This window comes from Botryllus schlosseri, chromosome 3 (genome assembly GCF_051294905.1).
Source record: "Botryllus schlosseri isolate E-star chromosome 3, Bs_hap1, whole genome shotgun sequence".
Classification (NCBI taxonomy): Eukaryota; Metazoa; Chordata; class Ascidiacea; order Stolidobranchia; family Styelidae; genus Botryllus; species Botryllus schlosseri.
The window spans coordinates 17451273-17466386 of NC_137238.1; the positions used below are offsets into that span (position 1 = coordinate 17451273).

The 15114-nt window shown below is 41.7% G+C and overlaps 1 long non-coding RNA gene across 1 annotated transcript; it reads right to left on the reverse strand.

The window, feature by feature from the left end:
- Nucleotides 1–3054: 3054 nt before the first annotated feature.
- LOC145435893 (uncharacterized) lies at nt 3055–5825 on the reverse strand. The gene is made up of 2 exons (XR_013914093.1): nt 4578–5825; nt 3055–4232 (listed from the first exon to the last, which is right to left on the reverse strand). It is a non-coding gene; the product is annotated as an uncharacterized LOC145435893 (long non-coding RNA).
- Nucleotides 5826–15114: the final 9289 nt, after the last annotated feature.

Consider the following 15114-nt stretch of genomic DNA (forward strand, 5'->3'; position numbering starts at 1 on the left):
AAATGACAACGCAGTTATCAAATATATACGCACCGTCGTCTTGATCTATGGCGCGAAATGGAACTGCCGCGGAAGTGACATTCACAATTACTAACAACGCCATAGCTATCCACATTCTGGATTGCGTGTCGAGATAGCGTGGTAGTATGATCCACAGCTGCAACATCAATGGGCAGCGGGTTCGAGTCCGACTCCAGAATCCCTGCCTATTTGTTGGAGGTTAATCTAGGCTCCTCCTCGCCATGTGATCCTCAAGCGGTGTCTTATAAAATGAAGCCGTGCAACAAGTCGGTAAATACGGAATAAAAAATCAAAGTATCGCGCTGGTGTAAAATGACCAATGTATTCGAAACACCATGAATATCAATCAAACACGTTCTTAATAGGTAAGTCGCTTTATAACACCAGCGATAAAATGTAGGCGTGTAGCGTGACGTTATGTTCTCGCCGAATACTTGAGAATTGAGAAGTCGGTCAGTATATAGATTTTCGGAATCAGTGCAACAGTTACTATAAATTCCAAGCTATTTACGATGAATTGCGGTAACAATGGCGAAGTATGGCACGTCTGTGCTTAACCTCTCTCATCGGGCTGTATGCAGGTCGGTCCTGGCGACAGGTGTCGAATTGCCTCGCTTGCCTCCCCTGACCCCATGCCACTGATGTATTAAACGCTTACCTTGGGCATATTCTGCTGTAGTAATCATGTTTGGGTCCACTTACGCAAGCGATCATGGGTTGTCGCATTTAAAAGAAGCGTCACGGCGGAGCTACGTACTCGTAACTCAAGTTTCCCCATGCTCGAATAAGGTTACCAGCATGATTAGTAGCTACGAGTTTTGACAGAGAAAATGAGTTTATATCAGTGCTGCCATGACGTCACGGATTTTCAATGGTGACGTTACAGTTGATTGACATGTATGGCTCTTTGGAGTTAATCTGGAAAAATCGGGCTGATATGGCTCTTTGGGCGAAAAAGGTTCCCGACCACTGATATACACGATAGTCTACATCAGTGTTGGGATCAAGTCACTACCTTCGAGTCACGAGTCATTTCGAGTCAATGCACATTTTGACTCGAGTCAAGGCAAGTCAATCGATTTTCGAAGGTGACTGGAGTCAAGTCAAGTCACTCGATTTCTGGAGGTGACTCGAGTCAAGTCGAGTCAAGTCAAGTCAAGTCAAGTCACGAATCAAGTCACAATCAAGTCAAGTTGCCTTTTGAAAGTATGAGGCATGCCTACGTCATTGCACTTTGCTAGCTGTCTGAAATACAGACTGAGTGGTCATTGATTCGGAACCGATGAGCGAAAATAGAGGTATATATACGCAAGATGGCGCTGTATCGCTCACATATACGTAGAAAGCTAATCTACGTAAGTAATTGCATAGCCTCGTTTTAAAGTTACCAGCTAAAATAGAGAACAGAGAAACGAATTGATAAGATGCAATACATTACCCATTTATAAATTGATATGATACAATTCGAGTCTGCACTAATGGTTGATGACTATATAAATAAACTATATTCGAATTCAATTTCACAAAAACAAGAGGTTTGGTTGAGGTATGAACAGAGAACGGAAATATACATTTTGCTGTTAAATTACATTACTATACTATACTAGTTTACGACAGCGTAGGCTGTAAGCTTCGATCACTTCGTTTGCGGTCAATTTGTTTGTGAGAGAAGAATGGGGGCTCAGTAAAACGCACGATCATTGAATTAATGGTCACTATCACGGTTTACACCAGCATTTCGCGAACAATCCGACCATATGCAAGATACAGTGATTTTTATCGACAGCGATTGCTAGATGACTTGAAATTGACTCGAAACATTTTGCTCCGAGTCACGAGTCAATCCACATTTCTGAAACACCGAATCAAGTCAAGTCAAGTCATTTTAGCAGAGTGACTCGAGTCAAGTCAAGTCATACGAAAAAGGTGAGTCATCCCAACACTGGTCTACATCAGGGGTTCTCAACTTCCCATGTATAACGGGCCGCATTTTTCCATGAAAAAGTGCTGCGGGTCTCAGAACATCATTACCATGCGATCGTAGACTACTAATAAATTCACTGGAATTACCATTCGTATACCGACGCTTTACCACCTGATTATCCATTATAAAGCATTATTGGCAAACCGTTCTCAAGTCTACAGATGCTGTTATCTGTTTGAATATGTTTGTTATCTTCCAGTCACGTAAGTAAATCAGAGGGATTTTTCCCTTTCCCAACATGGCTTGAGCGCGATCAATAATTTCAAAAGTAAGATTTGTCAAGTTGATGCTTTTGTTTGGTTCTCGATAAAAGCTCGTCATTGCTGAACAACTGTCCTCTCCAGACGTTTGCCCTGCTACCATTTAATCTGTGAAAATGTCTACTCTGAGAATATGCACCCATGTTATGAGCTATGCAATGTCCGTGGATTCGGTTAATTCGTCCGATGCTAGGCTAAAGTAGCCTACCCGCGGCAGCTTGTTTCAGAAACTGCGATAAAAGATTGACCGACATTAATGATACTCATTTGGGCATGGATGAATCAGACAACTGTACCTTCAAGATTTGACAGGTAATGTTGTCTTTCTTGCTTCAATTCCGTAAACATGGAATTTGCAGTCTGCTGAAGTTTTCTCAAATCTTCATTTCTCAAGCTAACTTCTTGACTTAAGCAATATTCCAAGCAATTTTAAACTATGCCTCAGCAACGTTGTCGGCAATTTTAACAATACCTTGAGATATGGATTGCTGGATTTGACACTTATCTATCAACGTTTTGTCCAGGGATATATAGAACTCCGGGATGGCTGACTTCATTTTGGCCATTACCTAAGTAGGTCCAGAAAGTTACCTGCAATCTGCCTCGAAATATCCACTTTTCTGCAAGCTAGCAATACAGCTGTTTCTAGAATAACGATCCTCAACCTTTTGCGGAATAGTTAGTTAAGCTAGACATTCTTCCATTATCACAACCTTACTGCTGTATAGCCAACCTAGTAAAGTTCAACACTGCTGTATAGCCAACCAAGTAAACTATCACAACTCTGAATTTCAGTAAATCATGAATGTGTTTAATTTCTACACATCATATAATCTGCATCAGGCCATAAATAACAGAGTGAATAACGAATAATATCAGCGTCTTCTACCTATTTACAAGCCATTGTCGGAAACCTTGCAGCTGGGATGGGGGGGGGGGGGGGGGGGGGTAATAGGATTGATTAAATCAACCGTTTCAATTCGCGTTAACCGACAATTACCATGGAGTATAGGGTTGCATTTAAAACAAACATATTCAAAACCAGGCCCTTGTATAAAATATACTTTTTTTAAGCCATGACGTCAAGAATATTCAATAGTGACGTCATATTGGATTGACATTGACAATTGCAAATATAGTGTAAATATAGCTCCTTTGACGAAATATCTGTGCTATTGCCGTTGAACCGACTATTTTGAGGGTTACAGCCATCCCATATCGATATTAGTCGGCTATATCGGGTGGTAATCGTCCGTAGGCTCATATAACACGTATTTTAGAAAGTATTTACACAATTATGGCATAATTTTACAACGTTGGAAGAATTTTTTTTAAAAGGCCTTTGTTTAAAACACTGTTTAAAGCATGTTTTAAACATAGTATTTCAAACACCGTTTATTTTAAATGCACCCCTGCCATGGAGCATTTCCAATAACAAAAAGATAGCACGGCCTGTAAGGACTCGAAATTGTGATAGCAGCATTGTCAGCTTCTATGTCACTCAATGAAAGTTGATCAAGAAATCAACACACCATTGATACTTCTCTTCAGGTTCAAATGTAGCCTCGGGTAGAAGTTTGGTACATATCATTATCAATTCAAGAAGCATTCGGTAGACCCAGTTGTTGAATTCAGCTGATATTTTGTTCACCGAGAAATAGTTTCATGACCGCAGTGAAGAAATTGCCACCATGGCTTAACGGTACATCACGAATGGGCCTCCTGAAGCATTTCATGCCATTTATCAGTTGAGAAATATTCAGTATCATTGTCTTGCAGATTTTCCGATAGAGCGATAGATGATTCCATGTAAAAAAATCATCTCGGTGAGGAGGCACGAGATCCAAATATTCAAATCGTGGCCATCTTTGCCAAGATTTCAATGGAATGTGCCCAGTATAATATATCAGGATATCCACTGTTGACGTGATGCAAATGCTGGAACATCGCGTTTGTTTTTCCGGAATCTGCAACAAAAATAAACAAATGATGTATTTAGAGACACAAATTACCCTTAAGAATATATATAGATGTATGCAGAGTTGGTCAGTAGTGAAGAACTTCTACTTCATTGCAGTACTCAAGTAGTTGTTGCCTATTTTCGAAGATACATCTTGTAATTCTGAAGCAGCCATCTCCAAACTTGAGTACCTTGCAGGCATTTCACTTTACAGCTACTTAAGGAAGTTTAAATACCAATACGCTCGGGAATACGACTGTTACTTGAGTAGCAATGCAGACTACTTTAACCACATCAAGATTAATGTAAATCGCTCATGTAATAACGTATCACTAGAATCAGCCAAACTTACCTTGGGCCGACTGAGGAGAGGTCCATGCGTTATTGCAACGATTTGACTAAACCTTGCAAATTGAAAGCAATCTTCAGAGTTTTCTCTTCCTCCATCGTACAGGCCTATAGCCTATAGGCTATAAGTGTTTATATGGTAAAGACAGGCCGTATCTCAGGGTCGTCTCGTGTCCTGACGATTGTGTTGGCTTATCCATTCAAGGGAGTGGGCATCTTCATGGCCTCAGTAAGAGCAAATGGTCAACAAATGTTGTGGCCATATACTGGGAGTCAGCCATTGGTAGTTCACAACAGTGCACTTCTGTTGAAGTATAATTCCAGTACTGTAGCATTGAGGTGTCGCTCATTAACAAACATATGCCTGCCTTGTTTTACCAGACATGTTACTGATGAATAGTATCTGTAACAAGAGATTGGATTCAACAGTTGTCATGGACACTTACACAACTGCAAAGACCTTGACGCGTTGTGTTGTGTTTGTATTAGATTCAAATGTTTGGTTATTCTCAATTGAAATTCCTCTTGAATCTTGCACGCCGGTGGTGTACTCAGTGGCTCCAATTCTTACTAGGAATAATCCAGCAATGATCTGGAATACCGGTAAGCCTGCAATACCAGCAGCCAGCACTATACCTGCATATTCACATATTAATCTATAGTACAAGATCTTAACTGACAAAGTCCCCCCTAACGGTCGCCTTCATAGTTGACACGGCACAGTGTAAATGTACACTTGTACTTGTGCAATGTACAGCCTTGGATGATGACATACATTCGCATAACATGCCGGTAAATGAAAAACATACCGCAAGGCGTAATCAAAATCATACTGCGGATATCAATGTTAACGTTGGAAAATATTCTACATTTTGTTATCTTCTCACGATTATCAGCGCAGCAAATCATGTTACATAAGATACTACAGAAGCAGAGATATTCCGAAGGCGAGTAAATGGCCGTACCGGTATACCGGTAAATTGCTGCTGAAGGAATAGGGCTAATACCGCAAAGTTTCAGAATACCTGAACATCTCATAACCTAGTTAACCTCTAGCTTTATATAATAACATAAACATGGATATTATATGCCTCTACCTCTCTCAAAAACTTAAAATTACACACAGATGAAGCGGCTGACCGTAACGTGAATCAAAACTGAATGCGCGAATCTGGACCCACTTAGGTAATACCGCGATGACGCAATTGACGCAGTCAGCCATCCCGGAGTTCTATATATCCCTGGTTTTGTCATACGATGAGGTGTATATGTACTTTGAACTCCGGATGAAACTGTCAGTGATGTCGTTTCAAACTTCCTCGTTTCGTTGCGACACCTTTTCTTCGACAAATATGACACATCGGGTTTCCATGTAGGCCTATATCTGCGAAAGCTAGTATGTTGTTCCACACTTACTTGAAAACTCAGTTATCGAGGTTTCATTTCCCTTTTATTGTCGCGATCTGTTATAAGTCATTGGTGGTGAGTGCAACACTGTTTATAAGTGTACTACCCAACGGCATTCTCTTAAACCAAAGTCCATCAGACGAATACCGATTATCAAAACAGTATAGGAATTCCAACTCGAGCGTATCAAGAAACCAGAATGAGTTATCAATAGGGTTGGTTTTTGCAACTTTTGCAACTTTTTTTACAGCTTCCGGCAACTTCCTAAAAAATCAGAAGTTATGTAGTAGGCCAGGGGTCACCAACACGCGGCCCGCGAGGTCATATTTTGCGGCCCGCGGTCTGATTTGAAATTTCGGAAGAACGCTTCGCAAAGTATTTTGAAATGTTGAAATTGATTTCAGTTTAAACATATTGTTGTTGTTGTTTAAAGTAAGCTATTCTCCCGTGCCCAATATCAGTGTTCCTCACTATAGCTGATAAGAATTTGTTGATATGACCATTCATATTGCCCTGACGTGCAATGGCCCATCACTGCAAGACCGAGTCGCTTGGAAAACGACTTCGGGCTCTCCAAAAGATCAAGCTTTACGAGGAGATAGTTTTCCAGCAAGAACCGTGTCTAGGCCATCTGCAGCCAATCTGCGACAGTATAAGAAGGAAAATTATGCAGCCGTCGACACTTAATTCGATTGGGATGTGTTGGCGGCGGTCAATGCGCAAATTGAATTTACGAGTTGACTCGCTAATTGTTGATAGATTTGAATTATTCTTGAACTTTTCTCCGCGTTGCGCGCAGTTCAATGCGTGTTGGTTTTCGATTTTAATATAGTAGTGTAGATTAATATTTGCTAAAGATAGATGAAACTATACTGATATTTTTGACGAAATTTCTCATGGTTATAAAAAATTTTCGCGCTGCGCGCGTCTATACAAAACGAATCACTTCGGTTATTCATAACTTATCTACTCACGATTTCGGTGCGCATAGTAAGCCGATATGAGCAAATAGATTAGTCTGGAGTTCATCGGAAATGGACAATGGCCATTAAACTGCATTGCTTATTATTATTATTTCGAAATTGAAGTCATGCGACCCGCGGCCTCAACGAATTTTGAAAAGTGGCCCGTGACCCATTTTGAGTTGGCGACCCCTGTAGTAGGCTATGGTGTTTCAAGCTGTTCTGAGAAACCTTATATTGCAACTTCTTGCAACTTTTCTCCATTTTTTCGATTTTTTCGATTATTCATGCAAATTCATGAATATGTAAATTGATCGCTTGATTATTTCACTGTCGTTTTAATTTGAGGTCCATCTGATTTGTCGTACATTCAGGCTAGACTGATTACTGATCGATTCGAGTATCTCATACCCCAAAAATTACAAGGAACTTGTCCACAAAGGGCACTTTTCAGTGCAACTTTTGTGAAAAATATATGCAACTTTTTACTGAAATTTTTGTGAAAAATAAGGGCAACTTTCCACGGATTCGACTGCAAGATAAACTTGTCCTTATCAATAAATTAAACAGACACAGTGCGATGAGAGAACTAAAAGTAGCTAAAGTAGCTATGTTAATCTGTAACAACACCACATCAGTAATTGCTTTCATGATCAAAGATGTTGCGGGCCGTAAAATAAGTGTCTGCGGGCCGCGTGTTGTGAGAACCCCTGGTCCACATATTTACGGACACTCATTCGCGATTACCGTTCTGCTCTGGAATGTATTTATAGAAAATTATGAATTGAAAGTGTCCTTGGAGGACACCTAAATTTCCTCTTTATTGGGAATCTGTCCTCTTTTATGAAAAGGAATTAAATTCCACGAAAAATACGACTCAGACACAGCGAACGTCAGAATTTCGTAAAAAAATCGGGAGCCGAGTCAAAGTGATGACCTTTTTTTAGTCAACACAATACTATCGGTAGAAAATTTTGCAAAATCACCAGTTTTCTTGGAGCTTTCAGAGCCCCTATTTATCATCTTAGATTATGGAAACCCTATTTTAAAGGGTATACAGGAGTTTTGGGTAGTCGGGGAATGAAGACTCGGAATAAATCTGAAGTGGGAAATGAAGACAGAAAGGTTGGAACCACTGATCTAAATAATTTCCACGTGCAGTCTTTACTAAGGATTTCTACACCCGACATGCATGCTGAGTTCAAAGAAACTGTTGACAAAATTGATCGACCACGATTGTCGTATTGATTTCAACAGCTATTGAAGTACATAACAAGTTAATAAATTTATTAAATACGATTTTTGGCCTCTATACTTTAAACTTAAAGTTTGCATTAGGCTAAATACTATATACTCCTTGTATCCGGGAATTACGCAATTATTTTATTAATTCAGTAATCCGGCCCGCCACGTAGCTCATTTCCCTATGTTAGGCTCGCCGACCGAAGAGTTTGCCCGCATCTGCTTCATGACGAAGTGAACATTACAATTCAGATACAGCAAGGTCTGCACAATTCCTGGCATGGCCGCATGACTATAGCAAGTATCATGCGCTACAGCAGTGGTTGAAACCGATAGCGGGGCCATATATTGCTCTTTGACGATAAGATTTAGGGCAGGGGTGGCCAGCCCTTTTTCTGTTCACAGTCGAATTATGATTACCCATGCAGCCTACTGCCTCATTCCAGGGCATGGTCGTGATGAACTATCTGGACGCCAAATATCAATGTTAAGCTGTCCATTTCCGGTGAACTCCGGACAAATTTATATATTCATATCGGCTTACTATATGCACCGAGATCGTGAGTGGTCAATTGGTCATGTAAAGGGGCTGGTTAATTTTTTTCTGATTCATGAATGAATTTCGTCATTAATATTAGTAGTCTGATATCTTACTATCAAACATTTATCTATTCCGAGCCCATGTGATCAGATTCACTGGTAGAGTTGATGAATGAATTTCGTCATTAATATTAGTAGTCTCACATCTTACTATGAAACATTTATCTATTCTGAGCCCATGTGATCAGATTCACTGGTAGAGTTGATGAATGAACTTCGTCATTAATATTAGTAGTCTCACATCTTACTATCAAACATTTATCTATTCTGAGCCCATGTGATCAGATTCACTGGTAAAGTTGATGGGAGGGGTGTTTTCGAAAATTTAAGGCAAGTTATAAATGATGCATGTTCGTAGCCTACGGTAGCCTACTTGATGCTAGGGTTGGGACTTCGGGATCAAATTTGAAATCCCGGGATTTTCGCTTCTCAATCCCCGGATTAGCGAAGTAGTAAAATACACACACAAGATACACAAACAACATTTATTCCTCGTAATATTGACATAAAATCATGCTACCGTGAATACGAATGAAACCCAGCGATCGAAAGCCACTTTGATAATGAGCGTTAAATTCCTGTACGGCCTGTTTCCTGTAGAAGTTGATTCGTCCAACGTGATCGAAAAGCATCCATTATTCCGTTTCATTGCAATAAGCTCTTCTTCAACACACTTGCGGATTTTTTGCTGTGCTCGATGACCAAGTCACGAACAAGTTTGTAACATATTTGCAAGTCATAGCCGTCAGCCTTGAAGGGCCGACGAATTCACTCACTTTTGGCAATTTGATTAAATGTTAGCACGTCCACAGCAGTTAACCGGCTAATAATTTCATCGAGGCGAGGATTATGCGATTTATAAAAGGAATCGATCTTCCTCATCTTCATTTTTGGCGGATCTTCCTTTGACGTGTCCGATTGAGTCATGCATGATTTAATTACTACCATATGTGTACGGACCTTAAATGCGTTATCAGTCCCTTTTTGGACGGCGGGCCTGATATGAAAAAATCAAGCACTTGGCAGGCCGGATTACAGAATCGATACATTAATCGCGCATTTATCCACCTGTATAAGGAATAAATCGTATTTATTGTAAACTTTAGCTTTAAAGCATAAGAGACCAAAAACAGTATTTAATTTCTCAACCTCATGCACTTCAATAGTTGTTGAAGTCAATCAGATATCTGCGGTCGATCAAATTTGTCAATAAGTTCTTTTAACTCTAGTTGCATGTCGTACGTAGAAACTCCTAGTAAAGACTGCACGTGAACATCAGTTAGATTTGTTATGTTCGTGCATTTTACGTTGGTATCGTTTGTCTCTTATTTGTCTAGGATTAGTAATTACCGCCAATAATTATTTCCCCGTGTGTCGTGCTTCGTATTTATACCCTGTGTTCTGTTGTCTCGTGGTCTTTCGTTTAACTGCACTCTGGATCGTGTCGCCTGCTTTAAAGTTATTCTGCTGTTTAATATACTGATTTCATATTGCAACCTCGTCGTGTTGAGTTATTGTTCAAACAAGATCAAGAACATAACAATTGGTGTCAGAAGTCGGATTCATAGTTATTTCTGCGACGAAGATAAAGCATGGATTCAGGTATACTGAAGCTGCTCGAGAAGCAGCAGGCAATGATGGCGAGCCTACATGAAACAATGGCAAATCAAAAAGCACAGCGTAAAGAAGAGCTGAAGCAACAACAAGCACAGCTGGAGCAGCAAAATGCCTGGCACAGAGGAGATATGGCACAGCAAAAGCTGCAGCATGAGGAAGCCATATCGCAATTAGCGCAGAGATTGAGTCCCGGTGCGTCAACATCTGAAGCTACCGCTCCCAAGTTCGATTCGTTCGTAAAATCAAAGGAGAAGTGGGACCAATATCTGCAACGATTCAACCATCACCTTGCAATTTACGGCATTTCCAACATGGAGAAGAAAAGAGCGTGTCTACTCTCATGGGTCGGACCTGAAACGTACTCGCTCCTACGTAATTTGTTTGGTGCCGCTGATGTCAGTGAGCAATCCTTCGACGCGTTGACTGAGAAGTTGTCTACCACACTTCAAGGATTCAATTCATGTGCAAGATGCCAGATACGAATTTTACAATTGCAAAATGCAGCCGGGACAGTCATACGCCGATTGGATCGCTACTATACGGGGAATCTCCAAGGATTGCAACTTAACATGCTCAAGAGAAGGCTGTGATCAGAGCTACGTTGATGAGCTAATGCGCGATCTCATCATTAAAAAAACGCCGCACGCGGATGTGCGACGGCATTGTCTAACACAAACCAATCCATCCCTTGACGACGTTCTCAAAGTAGCTGCAACAGTGCAACATACGTGAGAACGCTGGAACCGATAGGGTTATCCAGGGCGAGAGTAGCGGTAAAGACACTTCCATCGTCAACAAAATTACGGGAAGTTATCAGAAGGGGAAAAAACCTTTTAAATCCAACCAAGGCAACTTCCCAGAAAGACTAAAATCCTGCAGCCGCTGTTTCATCGATCCCCAGAGAAAAGACTGTCCATATCGACATGCAGTATGTCAAAAATGTGGTCGAAAAGGTCATATCAAACCCGTGTGCAGGTCTACCAAACCTAGTATCACGCAACAGGTCACATCCGTCAATTTCTGCTCAGTGCCACTCCTCTCCTTCGACAGCGATCAACTATATCGACGCGTAGGAAACCAGCTCTGGATCAACTCCAGCATCAACGGCATTCCGTTGCCGACACAGAGCGACACCGGTGCACCCTCCGCCATGGTGGGATTGACTGGGTACAAAACTTTGGGCTCTCCTAAACTCTCAGCATACCATTGCTCCTTCGTAGCGTATGGCGACAAGCCACTGAAAGTGAAAGGTATTTGCACTGTAACCGTGCAGGTGGGTTCCGAAGTTCGAGTTGACTTAAAATTGGTAGTTCTCGCCGAACACCGTGGGCAAAACATTTTTGGTCTCGATTGGAGCGATGCTTTCTCCATGACCACTAAGGGAGCGTCTGCTTTGGATGCAATTTCCTCGCAGATGATCAAATCGCAATCATGTAATGCTATTAACATTTCTGATTCGAACGACAAATTGGTATCTTTTCATTCCAAATTTCCCTCCGTTTTCTCTAATGTATTAGGACGATGCACCAAGAATAAGGTGACATTTCACTTGAAACCTAATGTCAAGCCCGTATTTAACAAGCCACGTCCTTTGCCTTTCGCAAGGCAAATCACTGTTCAAATCGAATTGAATAGATTAGTCAATCAAGGTATCCTCGAACCAATCAATTACAGTGATTGGGCAGCACCAATTGTTGCCGTCACTAAATCTAATGGATCAGTACGCATTTGTGGTGACTTCAAAGCATTGAATCAACAGATTCAGATAGATCAACATCCCCTGCCCTCCTTGGATGAAATCCTTCACAAGTTACCGGGTGGTTGTATTTTCACGAAAATTGATCTTGCCGATGCTTATTTTCAGCTAGAATTAGATTATGATGCGAAGAAATTGTGTGTCATCAACACGCAATTCGGTCTATTCCGTTATCGACGCATGTGTTTCGGAGTCGCATCTAGTCCCGCAAATTTTCAACGCTGTATTGATGCCATGATCGCCGGCTTACCCGGTGTTGCTAGTTTTATCGATGACATAATCGTTACTGGCACTGATGAACGCGATCATTTTCGCAACTTATCGCTATACTCTTTGAGCGCCTCACCGAATACGGCTTCACTGTCAACTTCGCTAAATGTGAATTTTTCAAAAGTAGTATCGAGTATCTTGGTCACATAATCGACAAGGACGGCAAACGCCCGTCTCACTAATCCGTTGAAGCAATCAACAGTTGCCTAAACCTCAGGATGTTCGCCAGCTACAGGCATTCCTGGGCAAAGTCAATTATTATCAAGCGTTTATTCCAAATTTCACGAATAAAGCCGCTGCCTTGTACCGTCTTCTGCAAAAAGACGCGGAATTCATATGGAATACGGACTGTGACGCAGCTTTTCGCATTCTCAAAAACGGCGTAATCGACGCTACGCAGTTAGCTCATTATGATGTAAACAAGCATCTCATTTTGTCAACGGATGCTTCTCAATTCGGAATCGGCGCTGTCCTCTCAATCGAGCACAATGGCGAAGAGAGACCGATCGCGCACGCATCGAAAACGCTTTCAGATTCGCAAAAATCCTACTCTCAAATAGAGAAGGAAGCTCTGTCAATCATTTACGGAGTCACTAAATTTCGTCAATTCTTGTATGGTAGAAAATTTACGCTCGTAACGGACCACAAACCGCTTTTAGCTATTTTCTCGCCGGACAAGAAAATCCCCGTGATTACAGCGCAACGCTTACAGCGATGGGCACTAACGCTCATGGCTTACCAATACGATATTCAATATAAACCGACTAATCAGCACGGAAACGCCGACGGTTTATCTCGCCTACCAAAGGGTCCAGACCCTGAATTTGACGAACTGGAAATTCGTGAAAACGCGGAGATCGTTCACGTTATTAATATGGCATTCGATGGCTTACCGTTAAGTCGCAATGAAATTCGCGACGCGACGCTGAAGGACAAAACCATGAAACTAGTAAAATTATCTGTCACTCATGGTAATTGGAATCCAAAGACGCACATTGATGATTTTTCTTGGTTTTCGACTCGCAAACATTCGCTTTTTCTGCACGAAGACATAGTCGTGCTCAATATTGATGGTTTTCAGCGCGTAGTAATTCCGCAGTCACTTCGCTCGCGAGTCTTATCATTGTTGCACGAAGGACACTGGGGTATCGCGAAAATGAAGCAGATTGCTCGACGTTACATCGCATGGCCTTCCATTAATCGCGACATTGAAAATCTCGTTAAGAGTTGCGACGCTTGCCGTAAGGTAATGAAAGCGCCTGATCGTCAGTATCGCGAATGGCCAAAAACTTCTGAAAGCTTTGAACGAATTCACTTGGATTTCGCAGGTCCAATAAAAAATAAGATGTTTCTTGTCATTGTTGATGCGCATTCGAAATATCCTTTCGTTAAAGTAATGAATGTCGGTTCTACCACAACCTTGTGTGTGGTCAACGCTTTGAGGGAAGTCTTCTCTATCGAAGGCTTGCCCATAACAATTGTCACGGATGGCGGGCCGCAATTCACATCGAATGAATTCGATACGTTTTGTTCGAATTTGGCAATCAGCCATATCCAGGCCTGTTTATTTTTGGATATTGGGTTTTATTTTTGGAGATTCTCCAAAAATAAGATTTGAAAACATTCAAAAATAAGCTTTTTTTGGATGATGTTTTTTAAAGTTTTTTAGTGAAATGCACGAGTCAGAGCAGTGTAAATACTGTTGAAACAACCAGGAAACTCACAAACACACACCAAAACAGCATGTGTGAGCGGGAGGGGGTCTCCGAAACGCTAAAAGTACTTCCACTCACTGGAAGGATCAGAGGCGACACGACAAGGGTTGAAGAGGCGGCATGGTATGAAATCCTGCGAGTGTGCTGCGGCGGGACCTTGTAACGCAGGCCAAATACCGCCACCTCTACAACAATAGCTTCGTCTAACACGATGATGGGACTGGATGGTTACCTCCAACGGCAACAGACTTGATCCAGGAAAAGAAAAGTATATGACCCAAGTTTGTAGACGCATGCTGGTTGTCAATTAAGAAGATGACCACTTGGTTGACTAGACACCGTGGCAAACTCCTCGGGGTTATAAGCGATAGAAGTCTGGCCTGCGCATACTTCCGCTGCAGTAAAGGATCCAATTAATCGTCCTCGAGCGCATGGCCACAGAGGTGAGCACCACCGTCAGAAAGATTCAGGGACTTGGCCATCTGATCGTGGAGCTTGAGGATAAGCTCCGTCGCCTGGTCGAACGCCTTCGAGCTCGGTGCCCAGCTTTGGACTGGGACAATGACACCCGCGGCAAGGTAGTTCCTTTGGTCAGAAGGTGCTAGGCTCTCAAGTTTAATGAGTCACGCAATTTCGTGGAGGATCAGAGTGTGCACTGTGCAGTCCTCGACCTTCTCGAGAATATCGACGAAGAAGAGAAGCAGTTCACGTTCGAGGCAGCTAGGAGCCTTATAGCAGGGCTCATCGACGGCATAAAGAAAATTGAAGTTGCCGACAATGAAAGTGTTCTGCCCTGTCTACCACACCAAGTGGTGCAACCTCGTAGGCAGGACAGAACAAACACTTCTTGCACTTTTAGATTCTAATAATATAAACAACAGTGATACATATATATGTAAGCTACTTTATTTGCAGCTCAGTGAATTTATCGACAAACACCGGGGTGGGCGGTCGAACATGTGGACACCTGAG